The sequence below is a fragment of the Pan troglodytes genome, chromosome 14, assembly GCF_028858775.2.
Source record: "Pan troglodytes isolate AG18354 chromosome 14, NHGRI_mPanTro3-v2.0_pri, whole genome shotgun sequence".
Lineage (NCBI taxonomy): Eukaryota > Metazoa > Chordata > Mammalia > Primates > Hominidae > Pan > Pan troglodytes.
In genome coordinates this window covers 36,257,172-36,283,996 of record NC_072412.2, presented here as the reverse complement: position 1 = coordinate 36,283,996, position 26,825 = coordinate 36,257,172, and the positions used below count along the sequence as shown (strand labels likewise).

At 37.7% G+C, this 26,825-nt stretch overlaps 1 long non-coding RNA gene across 1 annotated transcript in view; it reads right to left on the bottom strand.

Moving 5' to 3' along the window:
• Window positions 1–21,637, bottom strand: part of LOC134808122 (uncharacterized) — a 204,946-nt gene extending 183,309 nt beyond the window's left edge. The window contains exon 1 of the long non-coding RNA XR_010150437.1: window positions 21,556–21,637. This is a non-coding gene — a long non-coding RNA (uncharacterized LOC134808122). The remainder of the gene's footprint in view (window positions 1–21,555) is intronic.
• Window positions 21,638–26,825: the final 5,188 nt, after the last annotated feature.

Genomic DNA, 26,825 nt, shown 5'->3' with positions numbered 1-26,825 from the left:
AATGTAAGAACTGTATAAATAGTTAAGTGAATGTATATTAAAAGACACAAGGTGGCAGCAATGAGGACTGTCAATGTCAGATAATGGAGAGTTTTAAATTAATTAATTAAGGTGACGTTTTTAAAGGAATTGGTCTGACCAGAGACGGCCTGGAGATGACAGGGTCAGTTGCTCAGCTTTTCTTACCATTAGTGATTTCTCTGGTTTTTTACCCCATGTGCCCAAACCCAGAAAAAGCCATGTCGTAGGTATCCAACAGCAATATCTTCAGACACGCTGGCTCAGTCCACAAACCTATATGGCACAATTCAACTTGACTCTGCCTTCTATACCATTTCTCCTAGACTCTCAACCTTTTGTTCAGTCTTCTGTTCTGTCTCTTTATTTTAATCAGGAATGTAGGTGGTTAATCATCTCTCCCAAACAAGGTTCATCCTCAAACTTTGTCTTCTCTTACTCCTAGCAGTCAGAGCTCAAGGTCACTCCAGTGTCCTCTGGTCAACACTTTCCCCAAAAGATCTGCATCCAATAACCTTGAAGGAGGTTTAGACATCTAGGTGACTGTAGCTAGAAAACCTTCTACATTTGATGATGTAAATCACTGGAAACAGAGTTTTTATTTTCATTGGTCATTATATTCTATCTAGTAAACTGTTGAGTCTTTAAGTATACAAAGGAAGTTCTACACACATCTCACTTAGAAGGCATTTATTTCAGCTGAGTTCAATTATAGTTTAAAAATTTTAAGTATAGACTGTATTTTATAATCTTTTGAACTGTCTAAGAAAAAAATCAATGTTAATGAAAGATGTAGCAAAAATGTAGGTGCTTTGCAAATTTTTCTTAGGTAATGTAATGTTCACTTATATTATCGTTCTGGAGGATTTGTAGAGGGTTTTTTCAGTTTTTTGTTGTTGTTGTTGTTGTTGTTGTTGTTTGGGGGAAGTTTTGCTTAAAAAATTTCAATGCTGTTCAGAGTGCGCCCCAAAGATGAGTGCTATTTTTATGTTGGTGGATGACAAAGAAAATGTTCTGTTGGCTAATAGCTAATACCTAAAGCAGTTTTATGAGGTGTGTGAATTTATGTGTGCTTAAAGTTGGCCTGAAATATCTTCCTGGAAGGTATTATGCTGATTATCCTTTCAGTTCGCTAAATACCTAAAATTAAATCAAACACTGGCTTGTGTCTTCAGAGTACACTATCCGCTCACGTCTTTCTTGGTCTTGACCTTAATTCTTTTATAAATCCTTCTCTAACTTCCATCTTCACCCAAGTTCATCTTTCCCTCCTCGGAAACCTTCCAAGCCCTTTATTTGTACCTTTTCATTCCTTTCACTTTATGTCTTTTAACTTAGAATTCTAGGTTAGAAGAATATCAAAACAGGAACACAAGCACACAGAAAAATTCTGATCACAGATTAAAGCAACTAGCATGGGGCACAACACCTGAATCATCTAATGTCAGAACAGGAGCCCTTGAATCCCATGTAAAGGAAGAGGGAGTGCACCTATTCCCCTTGACAATATGTTCTTCTACTAAAACTACTAGTTTTAGACAGTATACTTCTAAAATGGCATAGCCAGCAAGAATTACTGACCCCTACAATGTGCCTGGATTGCCATCCAAAACATAAAATGTAAAAGTTGCCCATTTTGCTGATTCAAAGTCAGAAGTAGGGGAAGGACTAAGAAGCTCCAACTCACGAAACCATTCATAGGATGCAAGACTAACAGTTGGCTGGGTACTTAAGACATTAAGATGTCAGCAAATTTAGACTTTCACAAGCTAGGGAGCTCTTGCTATGATTCTGAATTTAATTAGGAAGTTGATGGCCATAATAAAGAAATAAAACAATATGACCTTTCATGGAATCTCTGATAAAGGGGGTTTAGTGTGGTTAAACTTGAGGTTCATAGAAAAAAATGAGTCCAAATTTGTTTTACTGTAACTATGTCCTCCAACTATACCACTTTTCCCAGGGCAAGAGTGATTTGCATTTGGAGTAACTAAAAGAGGCAAATGCAGTCCTACAATACTTTAGCACTTCATAGTCCCACTCTGTTTCTCCCTGTAGTCACACAAACTGACAGCTCCATTTGTCAGGAAGATTTTGTTGCAACAGCTTTTAGTCTTGTAATATCTAGCTTTCATCTGTTCTGTATATGGTTTTGGAACTCATATTCTAGAGTTCAAACTAGTTAGGTAATACAGAATTATGGGCACACTTGTGAAGATTTAGCAAGAAGCATGAAAAGTTTCAAGTACTTAGGATGAGAAGTTTCACAAGACCAGGTTCTCATGCCAGATTTCTGATACTATACTTCCTGTTTATTCGGAGTCAGAGCTACTGGGAAAATCTCCATTCTTGTGATAACTGTACTTGAACTTTGAATAGTAATTAAAACCCAGAAACTGTGGCATAATCTGAGACTATCTGGTGTCTGGGGAGAAAGTTACTGTTCCTTTCTCTTTCTTCAATTGAGTTTTTACATTTTTAAAAATGATAAACAGAAAATATTTTGAAGTCATTTCAATCATTTTACTGCTGTTTATTACAGCTTTAATGCATGCAGAAATTACAACCTAGTAGGAGAGATAACACATAAACATCAATGTTTTAAATATCACCCAATATATAATAAGTAAAATATAAGTGAAACAAGGTAAATGCAATTGGTAGCCAGGAGATAAGGGTCACCCTTGGGTGAGATAGACTCTCTAGTGCTTAAGTAAGTGTTGAGAGGTGATGAAAGCGTTTTATACGGAAGACTTTCGGCTTGGTTGAAGAAGGAAAGCATGGTTGAAGAAGAAGGAAAGCATGATGGGAGTCAAGGGAACAATATAAACAGAACTACGCAGACCAAAGACCCAGTGCGTATTTATGAGAATTATGAATAGGGCATAAGCCATTACACTGGTTTTGTGTTTGATATTTCTGAAAATTAAAAGCCATTTGGAGGCCAGGGAGTTGAAAGCCAACTTAGTGAGTCTGAACGTTACTCAGTCACTCACAAAAGACATTGCAGTTTAGCGGTTAAGAGCCTAGGTGCTGCCCCCCAACTCCCCACACACACTCAACCCCACATCCTGCATTGAGGAGTGGGAGAGAGCAACCTTGGATTCCTGAACTTACAGCTCATAAGCTGTGTGATCTTGGATGAGCTGCTGAACTCCAGCAGGCTCAGTGTTCTTCATAGTTAAATGATAATACTAGCTACCTTATAGGATTATTGTGAGGATTAATTAAGTCTATCCATTTAGAACTCAGGACTGCTTAGAGCCTTGCCTGATACACTGTAAGCCCTCCATAATTGCTAGCTGTTATTATTGAGCAATGAAATAATATAACCAAAGTGAAGTAATTTAAAACCAAAGTGAAGTATTTTAAAAATATTTAGAGAAGGTGTTAAAATGTGTTAGAGAGGGGTGACTGTAGAAGAAATGAGACTAATAAAGAAAATACTACTAATTTATTAAGTATGTGGTAATTAAAGACTAAACTAAGGTCACAGCAGGAGGAATATACAGAAAGATAAAGATGCCAAAAATATTTCAAAGGTAAACTGTTAGGACTGGAGAACTGATTGTCTAAGGGAGACAATAAAAAGCAGTGAGTCAAGGATGGCTCCAAGATTTCATTACCAAGGAAATGGAGCTTCTTTTAGAAAAACCAGGAATGAAATTAGTAGAGTAAGAGACAGTGTAAGTGAAAAGTCATTAGTTCAGTTTTAAGCATGGTGAGTTTGAGGTGCCTATGACGTTCAGGGGAGACATTCACCAGACTCTTAATAATGCAGAACTGGAGCCCAGGAAGGAGAAGCCTGGAAAGGGTGCGTGAACCATCATCACCTTGAAGGTGGTAAAATAGAAAATAAATGGTTAGTTTTAGATAGAGAGAGAATGAAAAGGGAGAGACTAGGATGATTTTGGAGAACACCAACCATTGGGGCAGGGACAAAAAAGAGTCATCAACATTTTCAGAGAGAAAACAATCTGGGATAAGAAGGGAGCACTCTTCCAGAGGCCAAAGAATGAATGTTTCTAAGAAGTATGCATTAGTTATCAAAGGATAAATGCTAGGGAATTAAAAGAAGATCATTATTAATAATAATGTGTTGTGTTTATACCCTGGAAAGTCATTGGTGATTCTTGAGAATAGCGTTCAAAAGAACAGTGAAAAGAGAATGCAGATTGCAAGGACTAAAGGAATAAGTCATAATGGGAGACAAAGACAACACATATAGACTGTATTTTGGGGACATAAAATGATTAACCTAAAGGAGACTGAACAATTGTCTTACATAAGCAGAAGGTCTAAGAGATGATTAAGTTTGATATGGATTTTCGTCACTGTTTTTGTTAAGGCAAGGGCGAAGGGGTAATGTGTGTAGGCACTTACCAGTGAGAACAGAAGTGCAGGCAAGCCCAAACAGAACAGAGGTTGGCTTGTGGGAGACATTAGTGAAGAAAAGCTGAATAAGCCCTGTTTTAAAAGACTAGGAGATCTAACAATGTTTATAAAAAGAAGAGAAAGAGCCAGTAAAAAGGCAGAGAGATGCTAACAGAAGAGATAAGGAAAATCATCAATTGAATAATTTTATGGAAGAAGTTTAAAAATAGTGGTAGATGCAGGGCACAGTGAATCGCACCTGTAATCCCAGCTACTCAAAAGGCTGAGCTTGGAGGATAGCTTGAGCCCAAGAGTTCAAGTCTAGCCTGGGAAACATAGCAAAACCCCCAGCTCAGGGCAGAAAAAAAAAAAAATGGTGGTGGAAAGAGCACAAGTGTAAGTGACACATTATCCCCCTGCAATGAAAGAAAACAAACAAGTAAAGATCAAGAGGAATATGAGGTTATGGAGAATGAGTGGCAGCAGATATGTCTGAGTATGAGGGGAGAAAAACTGCAAGAGCTTGCAACGGCCGGCAAGTCCAGAAGGAGGAGAGTCATCTGCTTAGAGTGAGTGAGAGACCATGAGAGTGGAAGTTGAAAGCATAGAAAATCTAAAACAGCTGCTATGAGGAATGCAATAAGAATTTAACAAGCAATGAATAAGAAAAGAATTGACAAGTAGCATTAAGAACCCAAATGAGGTGAGATAGCATGAATTTGCAATGGACCAAGTCTGCAGTTTCATGACTTTCCATAAGACCAAGCAGGTTACATCATCTTATCGCCTCATCAAGTGTTCCTCAATGCATACTTTCCTTTTCAACTTTTTTCAATCTATTTAAATGAATCCAGAAATGAATTAAAAGCCTGCAATATTTGATAAAAGTCTGCATATCATAATACAAGAAAGATAAAATTGTATTTAACCTAGTACAGTAAGTTTGATTTTTCCCTCTGTGATTCTTATACTCACAATATCATATTAGTGAATGACCAAATTTTCTAGTCTATTCAAATAAGATTATAAAAAAAGTGCTCATAAAATGACCATAATAAGTTTTATTTTTTAAAAAAAGTTTCAACTTTAATTTTAAATTCAGGGTTATATGTGCAGGTTTATTACATGGGTATGTTGTGTGATGCTGAGATTTCAGATACATGCTTAATTTAACTGATATTCATATTTTATTCCAGGGATTGACAAAATAAATCTGGCCCCTCCGTTTTTGTACATCCTGTTGAGAGACAGGACTAGCTGGATATCCTAGGCCGACTAAGAATCCCTAAGCCTAGCTGGGAAGATGACCGCATCCACCTTTAAACACGGGGCTTGCAACTTAACTCACACCCAACCAATCAGGTAGTAAAGAGAGCTCACTAAAATGCTAATTAGGCAAAAACAGGAGGTAAAGAAATAGCCAATCATCTATTGCCTGAGAGCACAGCAGGAGGGACAACGATAGGGATATAAACCCAGGCATTGGAGCCGGCAAAGGCTACCCTCTTTGGGTCCCCTCCCTTTGTATGGGAGCTCTGTTTTCACTCTATTAAATCTTGCAGCTGCACACTCTTCTGGTCCGTGTTTGTTACTTGAGCTAAGTTTTCGCTGGCCCTCCGCCACTGCTGTTTGCTGCTGTCGCAGATTGCTGCTGTGGCAGACCCGCTGCTGACTTCCATCCCTCCGGATCCGGCAGGGTGTCTGCTGTGCTCCTGATCCAGTGAGGTGCCCATTGCTGCTCCCGTTGGAGCTAAAGGTTCACCGTTGTTCCTGCATAGCTATGTGCCCAGGTTGGTCCTAATCAAGCTGAACACTAGTCACTGGGTTCCACGGTTGTCTTCCGTGACCCACGGCTTCTAATAGAGCTATAACACTCACTGCATGGCTCAAGATTCCATTCTTTGGAATCCGTGACGCCAAGAACCCCAGGTCAGAGAACACAAGGTTTGCCACCATCTTGGAGGTGGCCCCCCACCATCTTGGGAGCTCTGGGAGCAAGGACCCCCTCCCCCCACCCCCTGTAACACTATGAGCCAAGAACTGTTTTTACGTTTTTAAATAGTTGGGAAAAAATCAAAAGGATAGTATTTCATGACATATGAAAATTATATAAAATTCAAATTTCAGTGGCCATAAATAATTTAATTGAAACACATCCATGCTCATTACTTATATATTGTCTATGGCTGCTTTTGCATTACAAAAGCAGCTCTGAGTAGTTGTGACAGAGATCGTATGGCCCACAAAGCCTAAAATATTTACTATCTTGACTTTTACAGAAAAAGTTTGGCAACCTCTGTCCCATTCATCCATTTAACCAATATTCACTGAGCACCATCATTAGGTGCTGCACTAAGTGTCTGGAAAATAAACAGATAAAAAAGGGACATAATTACTACCCTCCGGGATACTACATTCTCTTAATAGTAGTATGTTAATGCCACTTTAATGGTGTTTGAAAGTTATTAAATATCTGATTAATGCCTCATAGCAATGAACCCCACAGCACTATGTCCCCCTTACATATTTTCCAGGAGGGAAAGCTGAAGTTTCAAGTGTGTAAATTGCCTCTTCACAATTGCAAAACTCATATGTTACACAGTGAAAACTACAACCCAAGTCTTCTGAAGCTGCCTCATTGCACTATCTCACATCCCTTGATTCACTGACATGGGAGTAATTAACCTGAATCACATGGTCTGTGTGAGATCTGAATAAGACAATGTAAATGAACTTTTAATAATTTTTAAAGCTGTCAAAAATGCAAATGCTAGAAAGTGTTACTATCACAAAGTTATGAGGAAGACAGGAGTAAAAAGTTCAAGACATCTATTGTACAACATGGTAACTATTGCTAATAACAATGTAATGTATACTTGGAAATTGGTAAGACAATAGATTTTAAGTGTTCTCACCACAAATAAATGATATATGAAGTAATACTTATGTTAGTTAGCTCAATTTAGCCATTCCATAATGTATACATATTTCAAAGCATCATGTTATATGCCATAAATATATACAACTTTTATGAACTTAAAAATTAATTAATATAAGAAAACAAAATAATGAGGAACAAGGATAAGTAAGTAATAAAAGATATAATGTGAAAAGTGTCAGTGAAAGATACAAACACATTGCCATGGTGGTCTATTGCACAAAAGACCACAGTTCAGTGAGAGCATGAAGGAATGCCATGAAGCAAACAGGATTTGTGCCCTGCCCAGAGCAGTGGGTTAACAAGGGTTCTGTAATGAATAAAGAAAATGATCAATATTTTGTTTATGATTTCATTTAGCAAAATATTGAAGTTATTCATTCCTCAAATCATTCTCCTAGCTCTCATTGTTTCGTTACAGTTCATCTACAAGATCGTATTAGAATTAATAGTGAGGCGTGGTGGTGTGTGCCTGTAGTCCCAGCTACTGGAGAGGCTGAAATGGGAGGATTGCTTGAGCCCAGGACTTCAAGAGCAGCCTAGACAACACAGTGAGACCCCCATCTCAAAAAACATTAAATTCATATCAAAATTTATATGTTATCCAAAGTGGTGTGTACAATATAATCTATATGGCACCACTGTTAGGAATGAGGCCAGACAAGGCATCCCCCAACACAAAATGGGCATTAATCATTCAGTTCCTGTACTGTTTCCTTAAAGCCAGGAACCAACCTGAAAATCATTTTCCTCACAGCTCGCCAGGAGGTACCATATAAGTTAAAACCTATCTGACAACTCTGGACATTTAAGAAATTAAGCAGTGACACAACATTGTACTTCAGAAGAATTTACTGAAAAAAATCACATTATTGCATTCGGTTTCTCTTGAAGTATACTAATTTGGTTTAATTTGGTCTATTTTATGGGAGGCAAAATTATTTCCAACTGAATACATGTACTCTTCACTAGAAATTAAACTTACAATTACTGAAAGTTTAAATATCCTGAGGCAGATTTTGACAGCAATTTCACGTATACTCAGGCTTGGAATGTATTACATGATTATAATTACTTTATTTCTGAAAGAAAATTTAGGGAACCTTTATCATTATGCTCTGAAACCATTCTTGGATTTGTCACATTATGCCATGTCTTTATAGTCATCAGACCTTTCTAATGCTAATCAAGATGTTTTGGCTGTTTTTGACGTGGGTATTGCTGAAATGGCATATCCTGCTAACTGTCTCATCCTCTCTGATTAAGCACACAGAGAGTCCAAATATTTAGAAATGATTCTTTATTCTTAACAAAATAAAGATGTAACAATGATTTTATGAACTAAAATTTTAATAAATTCAAATATCTCATAAACTCTTTTTCCTTAACCCTTGTAGGAGGTTACTTTCATTTGAATTTGGGTTTGCCTTTTCCAGACATGTTTTTATAATATGACTGTGACGTATGTATTCCTACACATCACATAATATTGCTATTCATGTTCTCAAAAAGAATTGAAGGAAAAGCAAAACAGACACTTATGAAAATGATCTCAGTGGCCTGCACTTCTTCCACCTTTCCACCATCTAAAACAAGAGTAAGCTTCAAAAGCAAGCGAGTAAATGCAAAGCTCCAGAGAAGTTTGGGGGTGTGATGGTAGAAAGGAGAGGCTCTCTTCTTGGCGGAGGCCTGGAGGAATAAGCCAAGTCCTAAAAGTTTCCTACAGCAGATGAGAAGCTGGCTGGAAGCATGTGGGATAGAGGCAGAGAGTGTCTGCTGCCACCTCACCCAGTCCCCCACAGGTCTGAAGTGACTTAAGAAAGCAACCTTATTTTCCTACCTCCCTCTAACTAGGAACAAGAAGCCTTAAGGGCTTTCTCTTTAGACAGGAACAGTGCAGAACATAAACCAAATCCTAATCAGAAGGCTTACTATTCAGGGGGTGCAGATGTAGAGAAGAAGCATGCCCAGCTGACAGATGGAGCAAGTTGCACCTAAACAGATGACAAACTGGACAGATGGCAACAACCAGCAGTCACTGCTTCCCAATGCTATCCTGTAGAGTTACAACTAATGTTACTGGGTTTAATTGCAAAATTACTGTGTTTACCCAGAATGCACCAAGACTATGTGTTCTGCCATGAGGAACTGAAATAGAAATTCAGATGAGTTATTTCAAACATAAAAAATATTACTTCTTTATGCCTGAGTAAGTGGCATGAAAATATTATAACCATTATACACACATTGACAACACTCAACTCAGTCTTGAAGTTTCACCTTCTAAATTATTTAATTGGAAAGTTACCTTTAAATGTTTTTTAACTAGGAATAATTAACCTGCTGACAACACTTAAACAGTTACTAGTAAAGGCTGTGAAAGGGACATTAAACTTACAGCACACAAATATTTGAATTACCCTTACGCCTTAAGAATTTACCTGGGGAGTAGTAGCTGGGGGTGGGCGTTAGTTAATGGATACTAAGTTTCTTTTTGAGTTGATACAAATGGCCTGAAATTGAGTATGGTGATGTTGCACATATCTGTGAATATATTAAAAAGTAATAAATGAGTGAAATGCATAGTATGTGAATTACATCTCAATAAAACTGTCAAAAAATTATACCTCAAATGGGAAAAATATAAATAATATTTCCATTAATTTCAAAGTCACAAATCAATTAAAAACTATAAACAACACTGAGTCTCAGCGGGAAGCACATTTCTAGCATTGGCTGCCTTTAGAAGAAATCCTTGAACTTGGAGTCATAACTATGAATAGAATCCTTCGGCATGCATGCAATCGCTGCTGTGTGAATTTCGTAACTCACTTGGACTCTCTGAGTCTCAGTTTCTATAAAAATAGTACCTATCCTACAAGATTGTTGTAAGAATAGTTTTTATGCAGCAAACTCTTATTGAAAGTCTACTATATACTAAGGACTGACTATATAAATACTGAAAATAGAAAATTAAACATTGGTCATTGTCCTCATGAATTCAGTCTTGCAGGGGAAATAGCCACCAAAAATCTATAAGGTGATGTAGTATTTTCTATAAATGAAGTAATGGGGGTAAATCAAAGGAAAAGGAGCACAGAAGAGGGAGCTTAGAACGGTGGGTTAGGAATGCATAAGACTCAGGAAGGGGAAGTTTGAGGAGAATCTTAACAGATAGGATTCAGGCCAGGCGTGGTGGTTCATGCCTGTAATCCCAGCACTTTGGGAGGCCAAGGCAGGTGGATCACCTGAGATCAGGAGTTCAAGACCAGCCTGGGCAGCGTGGTGAAACCCTGTCTCTACTAAAAATACAAAAATTAGCTGTGCGTGGTGGCACACACCTGTAATCCCAGCTACTCGGGAGGCTGAGGCAGGAAAATCACTTGAACCCAGGAGGCGGAGGTTGCAGTGAGCCAAGATGTGCCATTGCACTCCAGCCTGGGTGACAGAGCAAGAGTCCATCATAAAAATTAATAAATAAATAAATAAAAAACCACAAGATTCATACCACATCACCCATAAAAATCAATTAGAATTCATAGAGATAAAAATTGGAAAAGATTAATTCAATCAAAACCCATATATAAGTTAATTAATGACTATTAATATAGGAAATAAATTTAAAGTTTCATTCAGAAAACACAGTTGGTGGTAGAGTTGAAATTAGACTAATAAAATTCAAACAGGCCAATAAAATGCCAATGGATGTGGCACTACTTATGTGCCTCACAATGTTAAAAGAAAAACACATATTAATAAAAATGTATAAAACATATTTTTGCCCTCAAGGAATTTATACTCTTCCAGTCAAAAAGATATATCTGGTTGACAAAAATCAGTTAAGCTCTGTAAAATATTTGAAGAGATTTATCATGAGACAAATATGAGGACCACAATCCGTGACACAGCCCCAGGAGATCCTGAGAACATATGCCCAAGGTGGTCAGGCTACATGACCTGTAAAAACCTACAAAAACAGCTTGGTTTTATATGTTTCAGGGAGACCTGAGACACCAATCACTACATGTAAGGTATATATTCCTTCAGTTCGGAAAGGTGGGACAACTCAAAGTGGGGGCTTCCAGGTCATATAATTAATTCAATCATACAAGTTTCTATACAATACAATGCCAAAAGCACATTATAAATGAACAAACAGAACATGAAGAGAAACAAAGCTATCTGGATTTACTGAGGATCTTTGTAAAAAAACAAAATGGGGCACCTAGAATAGAACTAATCAGCTGTAAATTAATCAAGAGAAAGGAGGCTGGCATTGCAGGTAGTAGATATGATGAAGGCACACAGCAGAAATGTGCATAGAATACGAGTGAAAAATAAAATGGACCAACTAGACCTAGGCATTGAGGACTATGAGTTTGAATAATCATAGATGTATTAAAGCAGATGGAGCTGGAGGCCATTATACTAAGTGAAATAACGCAGAAATGGAAAGTCAAATACCACAGGTTCATGCTTATAGGTGGGAGCCAAATCATGGGTACACGTGGACATACAGAGTGAAATAACAGATGCTGGAGACTACAAAAGATGAGAGGGTGAGGGGGAAGTGAGGGATGAAAAATTACCTGTTGGGTACAATATCACCCAGACTTCACTGAAACCACCTTTGCAAAAATTATATCAGTGAGAAAAATTACAACAGAAAGCTAAGCTAACCCCCCATCTTGCGTTTCCCTAAATTAATTGTGGGCTGTTGGGCTGAGCTAACTTTGGAAGATATTTAGGCTACAGTGTAAATGCCCAAAATTCAACTACTTTTAAAAGCTAATGGGAGGCCACCAGGCTGCAGGGAGGAGAGGCAGCTGAGTCCTGCTAAGGTGCAGACATAAAGGATTGTCAGCCGTTATTCCAGAGGTTATAAGACAAGCAACTTCCCCAATTACTCCTGCAAATAACACCACTATTGTAGATTGACCTTTTTAGTTATCTTTCCAGGTTTTTTGCATGTTTGACACTGATGGCTCCAACTAAACCTGATGTCTCTACCTAGACCACCAACGCTGCTCCTGTGGCCCTAACCAGAAGTGATTCAGCCCTCAGGAGGACAGCTTTGACCCCCTATGATTTCATCTCCAGCACAACCAATCAGCAACAAGCACCTGTTACCTGGCCACACCCACCTGTTCCCTCAAACTGCCTTTGAAAAACCCCTAACCCATGAGCTTCAACCTAGATCATCTGAGTACAAATTCCAGCTCCCCTGTGGCATGGCTGGCTCAGTGTCTATTAAATTCTTTCTCTACTCTAAGGCCATGGTCTTTCTTTATGCAGTGGGTAGGAAGAACCCCTCAGACAGTTACATCATCACAATGCAACAGACGCATGTAAGAAATCTGCCCTTGTACCCTCTAAATATATATAAAATGTTTAAATAATAAATAATTTTTAAAAGAAAAGAAAAAAATCATAGATGCAAAGAAAGAAGAATCCCTGGACTATAGTTTAGTAATATTTTCACAAAATCATGAAATCAATTTTTTTTGCTATATCACAATTTAAGTCGACAACAGAAAAGTGGGAGAAAAGAAGGAAAGAACACCAAGAGATATGCAACACTCCAAGGATGGACTAAGGATATTGATACAGATTTGTCTAGAAACTGCCCTCCATAGCTGCCCTTCAGATAAACTCCATAAAAAGCATTTTGACAGGAAAACTTTTCTCATTATGGCAATACAGCACATACCATGTTTGAAACAAATATAGTTTCATAAAACATTTTGAAATGAACGCATTGTTTTGACATGATGACAACATGTTCATGCCCATATGTTTTCATTTATTTCCAGCTAAAGCATGTGTCAGCTATTAGGGACATGAACAGAATGTTACATATTATGTGTATTATATTTACATTTTAATTGGACCACTGTGTGAAAATATTTTAACTTAATTCATTAGCAAAGCTTTCCATTCCTAAAAATTAAATCACCCATCGCCTCTGAATGAAATTCTCAGTCACTAGAAATAAAGAGTTGGCTACTATTACTTCAGGAAAATGCTTACTAGAACTTAAAAAAATAGAAAACACTCTAGCAGAGACTAGAAGTCAGACAGTTTTAGACTTCTAACTAACTGAAAGTGTCTTTGAGAATCACCCATCTGGAATGAATTCCAGGTGATTCCCATGCAGAGTGGAAATTTATAATGTCAAATGAAAACCATACACAAAAGCTAGCAGTTGTAAACAGTTTAAATCTGAAGTTGCTTAACATGAATCCCTGAAACTGAGTTTATAGTTTCCTTTAAAACCAACAAATCTAAGCTAAAGGCATAGCAATGTCAATCAAAACGTACCAGATTTTCTAAATTGTTTTCTATTGTATATTAGACAGTTCGGCATGACAGTCATTAGTTTTACTTGAATTTTTTTATTGTTCCATTTTACTAGCACAAAAGCGTCTCTACTATATCACTCTTAATTTTTTTTATTATACTTTAAGTTCTGGGGTCCATGTGCAGAACGTGCAGTTTTGTTACGTAGGTATACACGTGCCATGGTGGTTTGCTGCACCCATCAACCCGTCACCTACATCAGGTATTTCTCCTAATCTTATTCCTCCCCTAGCCCCTCACTCACTGACAGGCCCTGGTGTGTGATGTTCCCCTCCCTATGTCCATGTGTTCTCATTGTTCAACTCTCACTTATGAGTGAGAACATGCGGTGTTTCTTAATTTTTTTTTTAATGCTCTGGAACAGGTTGCCTTTTGGCTTCCCTGGGCCACATTGGAAGAACTGTCTTGGGCCACGTATAAAACACACTAACATTAACAATAGCTGATGAGTGAAAAAAAAAATCAAAAAAATACTCAATGTTTTAAGAAAGTTTACAAATTTGTGTTGGGCCACATTAAAGCCGTCCTGGGCCACATGCTGCCCATGGGCCACAGGTTGGACAAGCTTGCCTTAGAGAATTCTGCAGTCAACATTAACACTCTTTTTCCTTTTTTGTAGATTGCATATATATCATCAGCTCCTCTTTCTGTATTAAAAATCTTTTTTTTTTACCTTCCTCTTCATCTTGTTCATTAAACTGATCACCAAGTATGAAACGTGAGAGCAATTTGGTTGCAACATTTATCACTCTGTTGATCAACTGCAGTGCTTGATTTGCCTGTTCAGGCTAACGAGATTTGTGCCCCTTCCTCCTACATAGTTCGATGTACTATTTTTCTCCAAAGTCATATAACTGAAAGGGATGACTTTCCCAAAGAAATATAACACTAAACCTTCAGAATTCTGAGGTCACCTTTGCCTTTAATATTTAAATAGACTGGATTTAGTCCTTTGTCATGTATTTCCTAAGCAGACCATCTCAATTATAAAAAAGAAATTCTGTTTCTTACAAGATGACAAACTTCTGTTGCCTGCTTTTCCGAACCAGCTCAAGAAAGTATGTTAATCTGAAGAACTAAAGCAAAGACTATGAGAAACCCATACAAAGATGAAGGAAGTTGAGAATTTAATGGGGTGTAGAGGCAGACAGCTGCTTGTCACAGAAGGCCTGGAACACAATGTATGGGTAAGTTTAAGAAAAATTTTTTTTTATTTTGTTCTTTACTCACTGCCACATTAATCTGCATATTGTCACAGTGGGGCAGAAAAACCACAGCATCAGACCAACACTACAAGGGCAACATTAAAACAATTTTCTGAAACCAGATAAGAAGAATAACAGATAACAACAGTTGCAGTTGAACTAAAAGCCACATGAAATTCTCTCCTCTGCCTCTCCCACTACATACTCTAAGGAATAGTGATGGAAGTCAAAGGAGAAAAACTCCCTATAAAAAGTAGTAACCCAGGCCATCTGGAGAAATAAATCAGATTACCAACAAAGGAAATCAACTTGACATCAGACTTTTCACCAGCTACATTGTGGGAATAATAATAATGGAGTAGATTTTTCAAAGTGTTGAAAGAAAATAATGTTGAACCTAAAATTTTATATCTAGTAAAACTATCATTTTAATGTAAGATTACAATGATGATGTTCTGATGCATACAAGGCCTCAAGAGGTTTTTTACACAAAACCTTCTGGATCCTGTCTTGGAAAAAGTACTCCAAAAAAAAAAGGAAAGAAAAAAATCATGAGGGATGAGATATATAAAATATATGAAAAATAGATAAGTAAGTAATTTAGTCAAGTTTAGAGGGTTGTTTAAGTGACAGAAGTATACAAAAGTATACCTAAAACAATTTACTACAAAAATTCTCGATACTACTAACAGAAGAGTGGAATGGGATAAAGTACAGAGGAAAAACACTGGGAAATGCAGGTATGCTAAAGTACTCATCTATATGGGAAGACAGCTATATAGATATTGATAATCTTAAGTCATTGATAAGAAAAAAATATAATTAAAATGTATCTTAATATATTAGGCATAATTACTAGAAGAATAAAAATAAAATTTTCAAATCATCAAAAAAACAGAAAAATAGCAAATGTGTGTGAGGATATGAAGAAATTGAAACCCTTGTGCACTGTAGGTAGGAATGTAAAATGGTATAACCACTACAGAAAACAGTATGGAAGTTCTTCAAAAAACTAAAACTAGAACTACCATATGATCCAGCAGTTCCTTTGGTATACGCCCAAAAGAACTGAAAACAGAAACTTAAAAATATATTTTGCATGTCTATGTTCACTGCAACATTATTCACAAGAGCAAAGAAGTGGAAACAATCCAAATGCTCAAGTGACAGATGAATGGATAAAGAAAATATTGAGTATACATACAATGGAATATTATTCAGCCTTAAAAAAGGAGATACTGTCAAATGCTACAGTATGTTTGAACTTTAAGGACAGACTAAGTGAAATAAGCCAGTCACAAGAGCACAAATACTGTATGATTCCACTTGCGTGAGATATCTAAAATAGTCAACTGTCCAAAATCAATTCTAAAGAAATAATCTTAACGGCAGCTAGAAAAAAAGATCAGATCTATACAAAGGGAACCCCATCAGGCAAACAGAAGACTTCTCAGCAGAAACCTTACAAGTCACGAGAGCTTGGGGGCCTATTTTCAGCATTGTTAAAGAAAGAAATTCGAACCAAAAATTTCAAACTAAGTTTCGTAAGCAAAGAAGAAAGAAAATATTTTCCAGACAAGCAAACACTAAAGGAATTTATTACCACTAGGCCAATATTACCAGAGATCCTTAAGAGAGCCTTAAACATGAAAACAAAATAACAGTGCCTGCCACCACAAAAACACACTTAACTACATAGCTCACAGACCCTATGAGGCCACTACATGATAGAAACAAAAAAGGAACCAGCTAACAACTTCATGATAGAATCAAAACCTTATATATCAATATTAACCTTGAACATAAATGTTCTAAATACTCTACTAAAAAACTCAGAGTAGGAAGTTCAATTTAAAAAAAAGACAAGACCCATCCATCTGCCTTCTTCAAGAGACTCATATCATGTGTAATCACACACATAGGTTCAAGGTAAAGGGTGGAAGAAAGACCTACCACAATAACAGAAAACAAAAAAGAACAGGGGTCACTATTCTCACATCAGACAAAACAGACTTTAGATGAACAACAGTAAAAAGAGACAAAGAAGGGCATTACATGATAAAGGGTACAATTCAACAAAAGGACTTAACTATTCTAAATATATATACGCCCAACATAACAAACATTGGAGTGCCCAGATTCATAAAACAAGTATTTCTAGGCCTTCGAAAAGACAGCCACACAAAACAGTGGGGGACTTTAACACCCTACTCACAGCATTAGATAAATCATTAAGGGAGAAAACTAACAAAGAAATTCTGGACTTAAATTCAATACCTGACAAATTAGACCTAATAGACATCTACAGAATATCCAATCCAACAAACACAGAATATACATTCTTCTCATTTGCACACAGAATATACTCTAAGATTGACCACATGCTCAGCCATAAAGCAAGTATCAACAAATTCAAAAAACTGAAAGCATACCAACCATACTCTCAGAATACAGTGGAGTAAAAACAGAAATCAATACCAAGAATATCTCTCACACCACACAAATATATGGAAATTAAACAACTTACTCCTGAATAACATTTGGGTAAATAATGAAATTAAGGCAGACACCAGGAAAATTATTTGAAATAAATGAAAACAGAACTACAAAATACAAACATCTATGGAATGCAGCAAAAGCAGTATTAAGAGGGAAGTTCATAGCACTAAATTCCTAACTCAAAATTTAGAATGATCTCAAATTAGCAATCTGAAATTACACCTAGAGGAACTAGGAATAAAAGAAACAAAGTCCAAAACTAACAGGAAAAAAAGAAATAACTGAAATCTGAGTAGAAGTGAACAAAACTGAGCCCCAAAAATTCATACAAAGGATCAATGAAGCCAAAAGTTATTTGAAAGGCTAAACATGATCAATAGACTACTTGCTAGATTAACAGAAAAAGAAGATTCAAATAAGCACAATCACAAACAACAAAGGCAACATTACAACTGATTCCACAAAAATACAAGAGACACTCATAGACTATTATGAACACCCCTATGCACAAAAACTAGAAAATCTAGAGGAAATTGATTAATTCCTGTAAACACACAATCTCCAAGACTGAATCAGGAAAAAATTGAAACCCTGAGCAGACCAATATAGAGTTCCAAAACCAAATCAGTAATAAAAAACATAATCACCTAAAAAAAAACCTGGATCAGATGTATTCACAGCCAAATTCTACCAGATGTTCAACCTAGAGCCAGCACCAATTCTACTGAAACTATTCCAAAAAATCATGGAGGAGAGATGCCTCCCTCACTCATTGTGATACCAAAGCCCTCATCATCTTGATACCAAAACCCTTATCATCCTGGTACCAAAACCTGGCAAAGACACAATAAAAAAAAGAAAGCTACAGGCCAAGAGCCCTGATGAACATAGATGCAAAAATCCTCAACAAAATGCTAGCAAACTAAATCCATCAGCACATAAAAAAGTTAACTCACCACAATCGAGCAGTCTTTATCCCTGGGATTCAAGATTGGTTCAACATATGCAAATCAATAAATATGATTCTTCACATAGACGGAATTAAAAACAAAAAAAGTGATCATTTCAAAGGACACAGACAAAGCTTCTGCTAAAATCCAACATCCCTTCATTATAAAACCCTCAAGAAACTAGGCATTGAAGGAACATATCTCAAAATAATAAGAACCATCTGTGAAAAACCCACAGCAAACATCATACTGAATGGGCAAAAACTAAAACCATTTCCCTTGAGAACTGGAACAAGACAAGGATGCCCAGTCTCACCACTCCTATTCAACATACTACTGGACATAGTACTATGTCAACCAACATAGCGGTAGACATACTAGGTACTACCAACATAGTATATTTCTTCTTTTCCTATCTGGATGCCTTTTATTTCTTTTTCTTGAGAAAGAAATAAAAGGCATCCAGATAGGAAAAGAAGAAATCAAACTATCTCTCTTTGCTGACAATATAATTCTATACCTAAAAACCCCTAAAGACTTTGCCAAAAGGCTCCTAGAACTCAAAAATGACTTCAATAGTTTCAGGATACAAAATAAATGTACAAAAATCAGTAGCAGTTCTATACACCAACAACATTCAAGCTGAGAACCAAATTAAAAATGCAATCCTATTTACAGTAGCCACACACACAAAAAAACTACCTAGGAATACATCTAATCAAGGAGATGAAAGATCTCTACAAGGAAACACTGCTGAAAGATGTCATAGATGACTCAAACAAATGGTAAAATATTTCATGCTTACATGTTGCAACAATCACTATCATTAAAATGGCCATACTGCCCTAAGCAATCTATAGATTTGATGCTATTCCTATCAAACTATCAATGTCCTTTTTCACAGAACTAGAAAAAAAAAAAACTATTCTAAAATTCACATGGAACCAAAAAAGAGCCCAAATAGATGAAGCAATCCTAAGCAAAAAACTTAGGACTACCATTTGACCCAGCAACCCCATTACTGGGTATATATATCCAAAAGAAAATAAACCATTCTTCCCAAAAGACACATGCACTCAAATGTTCATTGCAGCACTATTCATAATAGCAAAGACATGGAATAAACCTTGTTGTCCAACAGCGGATTGGATAAAGAAAATGTGATATGTATATGGTATGGAATACCATGCACTCATAAAAAAGAATGAAATCATGTCCTCTGCAGAAACATGAATGCAGCTGGAGTCCATTAACGCAGGAAAGGAAACCAAACACTGCATGGTCTCACTTATAAGCGGGATCTAAACACTGGGTACTCATGGACATAAAGATGACAACATTAGACATTGCAGACTACTAGAGAGGGGAAGGAGGGGCACAAGGGTTGAAAAATTAACTATCGGTACTGTGCTCTGTACCTGGGTGGCAGAATCAACCATACCCTGAACTTCAGCATCATGCAATATACCCAGATAACAAACCTGCACATGTACCACCTATATCTAAAGTTGAAATTATTAAAAATTTAATAAATAAATTAAATAGTCAATATCAAAGAAACAGAAAGTAGAAAGGTGGCTGCCAAGGGCTTAGAGAGGAGAAATTGGTGTTTAATGGGCACAGAGTTTCAGTTTTACAAAATAAAAAAGTGTAGGAATCTGTTACACAACAATGAATATACTTACAACTAGTGAACTGTATACTCAAAAATGTTTAAGCTGGTAAATTTTATGTAATGTGATAGTAACCACAATTAAAAACAAAATTGCCTATAATCCCAGCTACTCAGGCAGCTGAGGCAGGAGGATCACTTTTGCCCAGTAGTTCAAGACTGCCATGAGCCATGATGGCACCACATAGCACCATTGTTAGAGATACTGGGGAAAATTAATTCTTTAAAAAGAAAAGTGTTAAGAGTCACTCAGACCACCTTAAGAAAAAAGGAGCTTATTATAAAAATATGAAAGGCTATACTCCAGCCTGGGTGGGAGATTGAGACCCCATCTCTAAAAAAAACTTTAAATGATAATATAAAATTGAAATACTTTTTAAACTTCATAGAACAGTCTATATCAAAATTAAAGATTTCAGTTCAATGGTGACCAGCTTAAACAAAGCTGAAAGGTCATGACAAACTAAGAAAAGAAATGCAATTTTTAAAACCCACAAGGGATTAATATTTAAAGCATACAAAAATTTTTGCAAATCAAAAAGAAAAAGAAAGCCCAATAGAAAATGAGGATATGAATTAGCAATTTACAGAATATGAAGCTTTAATGCTAAATACCTAAAGTTAATGAATGAATGCCCTAATTTAGTAATCAGCTACATGTGACTCAGTTATGAGACAGCACTTTATTCTGTTAGAATAGCTAAAGTTAAAAAATATTGATGGTACCAACTGAGAACAAAAGGAAATTAAAACTCATATTCCACAGCCATTCTTAAGAACAATCTGGCAGAATGTTGTAAAATTACTCAATGAAATTGTATAGGGATAGGCCCTAGACCCACTGATCTTATTTTGTGATATACATATCCAGAGAAATAAGAAAAAGTCAGTATAGGAGCACAATACAGAATGTTTATCAAATCATTGTTTACCCATTTTGTGGGTGGATAAGTATGATAAATGCATACTATGAAATAATACTCAGAAGCAACAAAATGAACATATATACAACAATGTGAATAGATCTTTAAAACATAATGTTGATTGGGGAAAAATATAGGTAGAATGAGATTCATAGCTCCATGCTATTTAAGAAAAATAAAAACACATACATGTATAACACCATATACTTTACAAGAAGCTTAAGTACATGTAAAAAATGTCTCAGAGTGGGTGCATTTAGGGATGAAATAGAATTGAAGATCTGAGAGAAAGGAAGAGAATGAAAGGAAAGACAAGAGAAGAGAACAAATGATACTTGCAAAGCAAAAAAAAGATGAAGGGAGGAGCCAAGATGGCCGAATAGGAACAGCTCCGGTCTACAGCTCCCAGCGTGAGCGACGCACAAGACGGGTGATTTCTGCATTTCCATCTGAGGTACCGGGTTCATCTCACTAGGGAGTGCCAGACAGTGGGCGCAGGTCAGTGGGTGTGCGCACCGCGCGCGAGCCAAAGCAGGGGGAGGCATTGCCTCACTTGGGAAGCGCAAGGGGTCAGGGAGTTCCCTTTCCGAGTCAAAGAAAGGGGTGACGAACTCACCTGGAAAATCGGGTCACTCCCACTGAATATTGCGCTTCTCGGACCGGCTTAAAAAACAGTGCACCACGAGATTATATCCTGCACCTGGCTCGGAGGGTCCTACGCCCACGGAGTCTCCCTGATTGCTAGCACAGCAGTCTGAGATCAAACTGCAAGGCGGCAGCGAGGCTGGGGGAGGGGCGCCCGCCATTGCCCAGGCTTGCTTAGGTAAACAAAGCAGCCAGGAAGCTCCAACTGGGTGGAGCCCACCACAGCTCAAGGAGGCCTGCCTGCCTCTGTAGGCTCCACCTCTGGGGGCAGGGCACAGACAAACAAAAAGACAGCAGTAACCTCTGCAGACTTAAATGTCCCTGTCTGACAGCTTTGAAGAGAGCAGTGGTTCTCCCAGTATGCAGCTGGAGATCTGAGAACGGGCAGAATGCCTCCTCAAGTGGGTCCCTGACCCCTGACCCCCGAGCAGCCTAACTGGGAGGCACCCCCCAGCAGGGGCACACTGACACCTCACACGGCAGCGTATTCCAACAGACTTGCAGCTGAGGGTCCTGTCTGTTAGAAGGAAAACTAACAAACAGAAAGGACATCCACACCAAAAACCCATCTGTACATCACCATCATCAAAGACCAAAAATAGATAAAACCACAAAGATGGGGAAAAAACAGAACAGAAAAACGGGAAACTCTAAAACGCAGAGCGCCTCTCCTCCTCCAAAGGAACGCAGTTCCTCACCAGCAACGGAACAAAGCTGGATGGAGAATGACTTTGAGGAGCTGAGAGAAGAAGGCTTCAGACGATCAAATTACTCTGAGCTACGGGAGGACATTCAAACCAAAGGCAAAGAAGTTGAAAAGTTTGAAAAAAATTTAGAAGAATGTATAACTAGAATAACCAATACAGAGAAGTGCTTAAAGGAGCTGATGGAGCTGAAAACCAAGGCTGGAGAACTACGTAAAGAATGCAGAAGCCTCAGGAGCCGATGCGATCAACTGGAAGAAAGGGTATCAGCGATGGAAGATGAAACGAATGAAATGAAGCGAGAAGGGAAGTTTAGAGAAAAAAGAATCAAAAGAAATGAGCAAAGCCTCCAAGAAATATGGGACTATGTGAAAAGACCAAATCTACGTCTGATTGGTGTACCTGAAAGTGATGGGGAGAATGGAACCAAGTTGGAAAACACTCTGCAGGATATTATCCAGGAGAACTTCCCCAATCTAGCAAGGCAGGCCAACGTTCAGATTCAGGAAATACAGAGAACGCCACAAAGATACTCCTCGAGAAGAGCAACTCCAAGACACATAATTGTCAGATTCACCAAAGTTGAAATGAAGGAAAAAATGTTAAGGGCAGCCAGAGAGAAAGGTTGGGTTACCCTCAAAGGGAAGCCCATCAGACTAACAGTGGATCTCTGGGCAGAAACCCTACAAGCCAGAAGAGAGTGGGGGCCAATATTCAACATTCTGAAAGAAAAGAATTTTCAACCCAGAATTTCACATCCAGCCAAAGCTTCATAAGTGAAGGAGAAATAAAATACTTCACAGACAAGCAAATGCTGAGAGATTTTATCACCACCAGGCCTCCCCTAACAGAGCTCCTGAAGGAAACGCTAAACATGGAAAGGAACAACCGGTACCAGCCGCTGCAAAATCATGCCAAAATGTAAAGACCATCGAGATTAGGAAGAAACTGCATCAACTAACTAGCAAAATCACCAGCTAACATCATAATGACAGGATCACATTCACACATAACAATATTAACTTTAAATGTAAATGGACTAAATGCTCCAATTAAAAGACACAGACTGGCAAATTGGATAAAGATTCAAGACCCATCAGTGTGCTGTATTCAGGAAACCCATCTCACGTGCAGAGACACACATAGGCTCAAAATAAAAGGATGGAGGAAGATCTACCAAGCAAATGGAAAACAAAAAAAGACAGGGGTTGCAATGCTAGTCTCTGATAAAACAGACTTTAAACCAACAAAGATCAAAAGAGACAAAGAAGGCCATTACATAATGGTAAAGGGATCAATTCAACAAGAAGAGCTAACTATCCTAAATATATATGCACCCAATACAGGAGCACCCAGATTCATAAAGCAAGTCCTGAGTGACCTACAAAGAGACTTAGACTCCCACACATTAATAATGGGAGACTTTAACACCCCACTGTCAACATTAGACAGATCAACGAGACAGAAAGTCAACAAGGATACCCAGGAATTGAACTCAGCTCTGCACCAAGCGGACCTAATAGACATCTACAGAACTCTCCACCCCAAATCAACAGAATATACATTTTTTTCAGCACCACACCACACCTATTCCAAAATTGACCATATACTTGGAGGTAAAGCTCTCCTCAGCAAATGTAAAAGAACAGAAATTATAACAAACTATCTCTCAGACCACAGTGAAATCAAACTAGAACTCAGAATTAAGAATCTCGCTCAAAACCACTCAACCACATGGAAACTGAACAACCTGCTCCTGAATGACTACTGGATACATAAGGAAATGAAGGCAGAAATAAAGATGTTCTTTGAAACCAACGAGAACAAAGACACAACATACCAGAATCTCTGGGACGCATTCAAAGCAGTGTGTAGAGGGAAATTTATAGCACTAAATGCCCACAAGAGAAAGCAGGAAAGATCCAAAATTGACACCCTAACGTCACAATTAAAATAACTAGAAAAGCAAGAGCAAACACATTCAAAAGCTAGCAGAAGGCAAGAAATAACTAAAATCAGAGCAGAACTCAAGGAAATAGAGACACAAAAAACCCTTCAAAAAATTAATGAATCCAGGAGCTGGTTTTTTGAAAGGATCAACAAAATTGATACACCGCTAGCAAGACTAATAAAGAAAAAAAGAGAGAAGAATCAAATAGACACAATAAAAATGATAAAGGGGATATCACCACCGATCCCACAGAAATACAAACTACTATCAGAGAATACTACAAACACCTCTACGCAAATAAACTAGAAAATCTAGAAGAAATGGATAAATTCCTCGACACATACACTCTCCCAAGACTAAACCAGGAAGAAGTTGAATCTCTGAATAGACCAATAACAGGAGCTGAAATTGTGGCAATAATCAATAGTTTACCAACAAAAAAGAGTCCAGGACCAGATGGATTCACAGCCGAATTCTACCAGAGGTACAAGGAGGAACTGGTACCATTCCTTCTGAAACTATTCCAATCAATAGAAAAAGAGGGAATCCTCCCTAACTCATTTTATGAGGCCAGCATCATTCTGATACCAAAGCTGGGCAGAAACACAACCAAAAAAGAGAATTTTAGACCAATATCCTTGATGAACATTGATGCAAAAATCCTCAATAAAATACTGGCAAAACGAATCCAGCAGCACATCAAAAAGCTTATCCACCATGATCAAGTGGGCTTCATCCATGGGATGCAAGGCTGGTTCAATATACGCAAATCAATAAATGTAATCCAGCATATAAACAGAGCCAAAGACAAAAACCACATGATTATCTCAATAGATGCAGAAAAGGCCTTTGACAAAATTCAACAACCCTTCATGCTAAAAACTCTCAATAAATTAGGTATTGATGGGATGTATTTCAAAATAATAAGAGCTATCTATGACAAACCCACAGCCAATATCATACTAAATGGGCAAAAACTGGAAGCATTCCCTTTGAAAACTGGCACAAGACAGGGGTGCCGTCTCTCACCACTCCTATTCAACATAGTGTTGGAAGTTCTGGCCAGGGCAATTAGGCAGGAGAAGGAAATAAAGGGTATTCAATTAGGAAAAGAGGAAGTCAAATTGTCCCTCTTTGCAGACGACATGATTGTTTATCTAGAAAACCCCATTGTCTCAGCCCAAAATCTCCTTAAGCTGATAAGCAACTTCAGCAAAGTCTCAGGATACAAAATCAATGTACAAAAATCACAAGCATTCTTATACACCAACAACAGACAAACAGAGAGCCAAATCATGAGTGAACTCCCATTCACAATTGCTTCAAAGAGAATAAAATACCTAGGAATCCAACTTACAAGGGATGTGAAGGACCTCTTCAAGGAGAACTACAAACCACTGCTCAAGGAAATAAAAGAGGATACAAACAAATGGAAGAACATTCCATGCTCATGGGTAGGAAGAATCAATATCATGAAAATGGCCATAGTGCCCAAGGTAATTTACAGATTCAATGCCATCCCCATAAAGCTACCAATGACTTTCTTCACAGAATTGGAAAAAACTACTTTAAAGTTCATATGGAACCAAAAAAGAGCCCACATTGCCAAGGCAAAAGAACAAAGCTGGAGGGATCACACTACCTGACTTCAAACTATACTACAAGGCTACAGTAACCAAAACAGCATGGTACTGGTACCAAAACAGAGATATAGATCAATGGAACAGAACAGAGCCCTCAGAAATAACGCCACATATCTACAACTATCTGATCTTTGACAAACCTGAGAAAAACAAGCAATGGGGAAAGGATTCCCTATTTAATAAATGGTGCTGGGAAAACTGGCTAGCCATATGTAGAAAGCTGAAACTGGATCCCTTCCTTACACCTTATACAAAAATCAATTCAAGATGGATTAAAGACTTAAACGTTAGACCTAAAACCATAAAAACCCTAGAAGAAAACCTAGGCATTACCATTCAGGACATAGGCATGGGCAAGGACTTCATGTCCAAAACACCAAAAGCAATGGCAACAAAAGACAAAATTGACAAATGGGATCTCATTAAACTAAAGAGCTTCTGCACAGCAAAAGAAACTACCATCAGAGTGAACAGGCAACCTACAACATGGGAGAAAATTTTCGCAACCTACTCATCTGACAAAGGGCTAATATCCACAATCTACAATGAACTCAAACAAATTTACAAGAAAAAAACAAACAACCCCATCAAAAAGTGGGCGAAGGACATGAACAGACACTTCTCAAAAGAAGACATTTATGCAGCCAAAAAACACATGAAAAAATGCTCATCATCACTGGCCATCAGAGAAATGCAAATCAAAACCACAATGAGATACCATCTCACACCAGTTAGAATGGCAGTCATTAGAAAGTCAGGAAACAACAGGTGCTGGAGAGGATGTGGAGAAATAGGAACACTTTTACACTGTTGGTGGGACTGTAAACTAGTTCAACCATTGTGGAAGTCAGTGTGGCGATTCCTCAGGGATCTAGAACTAGAAATACCATTTGACCCAGCCATCCCATTACTGGGTATATACCCAAAGGACTATAAATCATGC